This window comes from Ziziphus jujuba, chromosome 11 (genome assembly GCF_031755915.1).
Source record: "Ziziphus jujuba cultivar Dongzao chromosome 11, ASM3175591v1".
Classification (NCBI taxonomy): Eukaryota; Viridiplantae; Streptophyta; class Magnoliopsida; order Rosales; family Rhamnaceae; genus Ziziphus; species Ziziphus jujuba.
Genome location: NC_083389.1, coordinates 14,922,839 through 14,929,208, shown reverse-complemented (window position 1 = coordinate 14,929,208; position 6,370 = coordinate 14,922,839).

Genomic DNA, 6,370 nt, shown 5'->3' with positions numbered 1-6,370 from the left:
AACATATAATAATATTGAGTTATCATATCTCTTTCTTATCTAGATAATATAAAACGCTGGATAGCATAGACGCAAGTGTGACCACAGGTAATGGAAGAAGTCTCTCAAAAGATTAATTAGAGAGATATATACCAACCCCATGAGAGTCTTGGTGCCCCTTTACCAGAAAAAACTGTCAACCCAAACGAACATCTAATTTGGATTAATAAATAATATGTAATTAATCTATTAATTTATGCTGCTTTTTATGTCTCCCACACTGGATTGTTTTACTTGGTATGTTCATGCATTTCATAAAATAAAATAAATAAATAAACGAATATATATATATAAAGCTGCAGAGAGTCAAAGACTTTGAAAGATGAAAAAGTCAGGTTAGCTAGGTAGCTTTAATAATGGCTATATATATATAGATGCATGACCTCACTGATAGAAAAGAGGCATATTATGAGAAGATTTGACACAAAATAAAGGAAGAGCTGAGAGAAAAGAGCAAAGCGCAAGTAACAGTAGCATCCCATCATGTCTGATGTCCCGAATTGAAAGAAATGTGTTGGAAGGCACACCTGAATCCATATTCAACAGGGACTTCCCGACGTGCTGTTGTTGGAAACCATTCAGACATGGGGTCTCCCTTTTATTTTCCGACATAATTTATAATATATATATATATATATATATACAAAAATGTTATTATGGATGTCATTTTGAGCCCCTCTAATTATTATAATTATTATATTACCATCCAATTAATATGGTAGTATATAATCAAATGACAATTACGATATAATTAAGCTATTATATTGGATGTCCATCTCTATAAAGAGATGCTGCCCCACGATATCAAATTCATATATATATATATATATATATATGGACACACAAACATCTCAAACACAAACTAATATGGGAGAGTGAATCATCTTTTTCTTCTTTTCTTTTTTTTTTTTTTAACACAAATTATTAATATCATTTAGCTCTTTTAAATTTTCATCTAAGTTTAATTCAACATTTCAAAAATCTTCCTTCTCCTTTATACCTTCATATTTCTTAGATTAATTTAGCATTAATCTTTTATTTATATACATCCTTGTGCATCTAAAAACAGTAGAAATCTGAGTGAAATATATATTAGCAAATTAGATTATAGTGCAACTTAATAATTGCAAGAAAGAAAAATAAAAAAATATAAAAAAATATAAAAAGAAAGGAAGATTCCATACATGCGTGAAGAAGTGTCTAGGAAAGTAGCAGACAGAAAAACTTTTGATTCCAATTGGCTGCATAGAGACGGTTCACGTAATAAATGTGCAACCCACGTGTACATCTTTGATTGTATTACAAAAGAAAAGAAAAAAAAAATGTGAAAAACAAAACTAGGCATAGTAAAGAGCTATAATAGCCGTCGTGGTGGGTGTCATCTGAAAAACAAAGTGTATGCAAAGTGGACAAAGTGATTTAATTACAAATCAACCCCCTCCAAAAACCTGACGCAGAAAATTCCATGTAAGTTGGAAACCTGTCACGGCTCACCATATGCCACCTGGAGCTCCCACTGAGTTTTTCCACCTTCCCCACTCGTAACCAGACACCCAGAGGGAGTATGCTACTGGTGTGTGGACCTCTCCACATAGGATGACGACAAAGTAGACAGTTTGGTTTTTGAGTTGGAGTTGAAAAACTTGGGAGTTCTCTTTCACAAACCTAATGATGTTTTTCCCACATTATTGGGGGTGTGTAGATGGTGTAATAATAGAGCAAAGAGAGAAAGAGAGAGAACATGAATCTCAAGAACTATATAGAAGAGTTCTTGCGGTGTCATTTTCACCACTATCGACGGAGAACATTTATATACCATCGTTATACAGATAATATTGTATAACCACTATTGACGGTGAAAATTTATATACAATCGTTGCACAGATAATATCGTATAAATGATAATAAATGGTCTATTACAAGATGATACGATGTAACCGTTAAATGTGGATTATTTTTATCAAGATGTTTTTACGACAGTCCAAGTGGGCTTGCCTTTTTGTGGGGCTTAATACTTGTCTGTTATCTGTCTGGAGGGCGTGGGGCCAACTTTCCTCTTTAACCCACAGAGGTTTTATTCTTGGGTTTTGGGGCTGAGTTCTCTTTTTTCAGTCCAATCCCTGGAGACACGCTCTGTCAGGATAAGGAGGAGATTAAAAATAAAATAAAATTACAAGACAAAACAAAATCGAAAAAAAAAAAAAAACACACAAACAATGAAGCAATTTGGAGCTCGCTCTTGGTTTTTGACATGGTGGACCCCGCTATCAGGGGTCTGCCGAGGTCCGCATCATCAACGGATTAGATGAATGAATAGCACAAAGTGTTTTAGACGTTCTTTGTGTGTGGCATGTTTGGGTAGCGTCAAATCGGTTTCAGTTGGAGTGGGGCCTAATCCCCAATTCGTTTAATAATTGTGAATCACTATACTTGTCTATAACATACCTGCCGACCCACTAGCATTACTTTCCAAACAGTCCCTAGTTGTTTATTTATTTTTATTGTTTCCTTCTTTTATGTTTATCCAAGTCAAAAGAAAAAAAATTATAATCCATGTAAAAAAAAAAATTAAAATGATTAATAATGAAATCTTTTTATTTTTATTTTTTACTTATTTAATAATGTACTTTTTTTTAAAAAAAAAAACAAATATATTTCCTGATAGTATCATAAGCATTAGGTCGTAGCTCTGCACTATATGGTATTGGAGCATGTAACTATCCAAGGCAATAATGGAGCTTATCAAGACTCAAATCTCAATTATCGAATTCGTAGGTATGAAAGCTAAGTGGTTTCTTTCCACTAAGTTACCACTTTCTGTGAGTATCACTCATTTATTTTGATACATTTTAAAATATAATTTAGAGACATTTCACTAAAGATCAATAAGTAAATAAAAAAAAAGTACATTAATCTTTTGATTTTCCTCCCCAGTTTTTGTGCATAACCAAACAAAAATCGTACAAAAATTACAATGAGGTCACGAGGAAGAAAACTCCCTCGGCCTCCTCTACTTAGAACTTTGTTTCCCATAAACAATCAAACACAAATTTTAAGGATAAATTATTAGGGTTCTCTACAAGACAAACAGAAACCAACCAATTATTATTTGTTCAAATATAAACGATCCAATTATTTGTGTATAGAAATTTAATGCTCATATCACATGCATTTGTTCCAAGTGGTGACAGGAAAGTTTAAGTCTATTTACGTGTCAAACTTTCATCGAGTTGTTTCTTTTATATACATATAATACTTAAAACAATAATTCATTTTGAAACACTAGATATATTTGAGAAACTTAATAGCAAATGCATTCATTGATCATCAAAGTCATAAATTAATTTATTCTAAACTTAAACATATTTATATATGTATATATATATATATATATATATATATTTATATATAACTAAGAACGAGTAATATTAAAGTGTATACAGCTTACTTCCTTCGATTTTGAACATTTAGAATATATAAAAATTTAAACATGGTAAAAACGTCCTACAAGCTCCAACTTCATTGATATGTAAAAACTTTAAAATTTAATAAATAACTTTTTAAATTAAAAAGATAAATGTTTTTCCTTCCAGGGGTTTGTTCTTAGAAATAGAAAAATGGTTTTATATATAAATATTGTTAAGAAAACAACCATAACTCTGTTAATTTGAACTTCAAAAAATTCCATTAATAATTGTCTTAATTAATTACTAAGAACTTACTAATATGCTTATGTAAAACAAGATAAAATATCTTGATCCATTTATCATCCAATTATATATGTTGTTCGATAATATATATAATTCTTAGGAGAGGGATCGTCAGATTTTTTATAAATATTCCGATCAATGATAAAATAATTATTTTAAAAATTAATTGTTTTTTGACTTGATTTATTTTTTTATTAATTTTTTAAAATTATATAACAATATATTATTGATTGATATAGTGATGAAGGAAAAAAAAAAAAAAAAGACTCAGAGGATCAATTTAACGTGGATATATAGAATTAAATTAATTTTCTTAATAATTAAGCACTCGTACATGCTCACGTGAAGTAGGGCTGAAAAAACAAATATTCAGCATGTAGATTCTCCATTCCATTTTAATAAAGAAGAAAAAAGACAAAGATCCCATCAAATTCCAAAGAGGAAAACTTATGCTTTATATGCATCAGTTTTGGTTTCAGTCTTCAGACATAACTCTTGTAGTACGATTGAGCTTTAGCCAATAGATGAAACGCACAGCCAGAGTTTCATGAAGTGGACCAGCTGTGCGGTTCTGCATAGCTAGCTAGCTCCAAGCATGTACTTACTGTGTTTTTGGACAATTCAATGAAGCCCTCAAGGACTACAGTAGTACAAGGACAAAAGTATTAAAAGGGATGTAAATAAAGAAATTCTATAATATCATGCATGCGCACATTGACTGAAACTAAGGGAAAATTCATTTACCAAGATAAAAAATAAAATAAAATAAAAAGGAAAATTAAGGGAAACTTCTTTCACGTTAATTTTCTTCTTTAAATGTTTTACCGACTTATATAAACCTCTTAAATATTATATACCTCAAATTTATAAGCAGTTTTTCTTTTTTCTTTCTTTCTTTTCTTTTTGGAACTATACATATAGTTACTGGGATAATTTAGTAAAATTATTTCTCATATATAATAATTGTAAATTTGAATCATCGACCATATGCCAAAAGGAGTCAAGAAAAAGAAGATAAGGAAATTCTTGTTTAGGGGGACATGTCTAGGAATATCCTACGAATTGATGCCATTTTGATCAAAAAGGACACAAGGACATGTGGCAAGATAAGCTTTAAACACTTGTTACTTAATGCCTTTTGTGTTGGTTTCAGCTTGGTCGACCCAAGCAAGCTCTCAAGTCCCTTTGTTTTATTGATTTTTTTTTTTTTGGTGGGGGGTGGTCGGTGGGTATTCTTGGGACAAATTCAGTGTATATATAGACCGGTCAAAGTTTTAATGTTTTTCTTCCTTTCTGTTTCATATTTTTTCTGTGAAAAATCTTTGTTTCTAATTACATAATTAATATAAAGTTTGGTATATGCACCGCCAATATATAAGATTATCTTTAGAGTTTGGTAAGATAACTACAATTAGTCACAGATTGCATTTCTCTTTCAAAACTAATAAGCCATATATATATATATATATATATATATTTAAATCAGTACCATCCTACATAGCTATTGGCCGGGGAGAGGAAATGGAAGAGAAAATATTTTGACCGAATGGGTCCACAAACCAGGTCTTTATTTAGTCTCTCTTGACCTTATATTTCTATGGTTATGTTCAAATCCGTTCACATGGAAATTAAGCTTGAATTTTTCTTAACTAGACCCAAATTATAACAATGAATATCAATAATTAGTATTAATTCTATTGTTTATATATATAAATACATATTCCAGGTAGAGTATAATCTTTGTCCTTTTTATTCAAATTTAAAATTAAGTTTTGGGTATAATCATGAGCTATATTAATATTTTCAAGACTGGTACACCAGATGATATATTCCAAAATCACTATAGGATTCTATTTATATTGGACCGTTCTATCATATTAATTCATGATCAATAGTTTTAGGGTTTCCAACAATGCAGGGATTTATCAAAATTTGACGAATATAATAATGTATTGTGCCACCTAATTTAGGATCTACTACTAATTTCCAGAATATTTATCCCTTCACCAAAATTCCACCTCAAATGTCATCGAAAATTATATAACGAAGAAGCTAATTTTCATGTTTAATGCATGTCTAGAAAAGAAAATATATGGCAACTTATAGAAAAATGCATAGAAAATAGATTTATCAGTTTCTTGGTTAAGAAAATTGAAAAAAAAGGTTTCTTTCTATTAATGCAATTATTTAGAATTTTTAAATTTAATATAACATTTTATCACATATCAAATTCAAAAGCTTTAAATGATTAGGTCCACTTACCTTTAAATTGAGAAAGTCTATATATATATATATATATATATATATGCAAGTTTCAATGTATCAATAATATATTGATAATCAAGAGTAACTTAATTATTCTATTTAGCTCACGAAAAACACTCACCATTATACTAATGAAATTAAATAATTTTAATACCACGTTCTATATACTCATCTAATTAATCAAATTGGTCCTTCTTAATACTAGTTTTATAATATTCCCTCTCCCTTTGTATTTTGTGGTTGAAGATTATTATTTAAATTAGTAAAAGCTAGCCTTCATGTCTTATCCCAAGCTAGTTTTATTTTCTTAAGCTTGCTTTTTCAAATAAAATATTCCATCCTAAATATTTAAATGC